The sequence below is a fragment of the Propithecus coquereli genome, unplaced genomic scaffold (genome assembly GCF_000956105.1).
Source record: "Propithecus coquereli isolate 6110/MARCELLA unplaced genomic scaffold, Pcoq_1.0 Scaffold4, whole genome shotgun sequence".
In the NCBI taxonomy this organism is placed as follows: Eukaryota; Metazoa; Chordata; class Mammalia; order Primates; family Indriidae; genus Propithecus; species Propithecus coquereli.
In genome coordinates, this window is record NW_012149729.1 from 2,024,133 (window position 1) to 2,024,710 (window position 578).

General features: G+C 39.3%; 1 protein-coding gene across 1 annotated transcript in view; it reads left to right on the forward strand.

Annotated features, from left to right (window-relative positions):
• The window catches only part of CADPS2 (Ca++-dependent secretion activator 2), a 645,614-nt gene that overhangs the window by 264,580 nt on the left and 380,456 nt on the right, over window positions 1–578 (forward strand). The window lies entirely within an intron of this gene.

Genomic DNA, 578 nt, shown 5'->3' on the forward strand with positions numbered 1-578 from the left:
TGAGCCTTTATCGAGTCATAAACTTTTTACTAGTAGAGGATCTTGCCTTGATGTTGGTGGCTGCTGACTGATCAGGGTGGTGATTGCTGAAGGTCGGTTGGCTATGGCAATTTCTTAAAATAAGCTGACAGTGAAATTTGATGCAGTGATTGACTCTTCCTTTCACAAAAGATTTCTCTGTAACGTGTGATGCTGTTTGATAGCTTTTTACCCCCAGTAGAACTGCTTTCAAAATTAGAGTCAATCCTCTCAAGCTCTGCAGCTGCATTATCAACTAAGTTTATGTAATATTCTAAATCCTTTGTTGTCATTGCAACAATGTTGACAGCATTGTTACCAGGTGTAGATTCCATCTCAGTAAATGACTTTCTTTGCTCATTCATAAAAAGCAACTCCTCATCCATTCAAGTTTTATCACGAGATTGTATCAATTCAGTCATACCTTTAGGCTCCACTTCTAATACTAGTTCTCTTGCTATTTCTGAAACATCTGCAGTGACTTCCTCCACTGAAGTCTTGAACCCCTCAATGTCATCCATGAGGGTTGGAATCAGCCTCTTGCAAACACCTGTTAATGT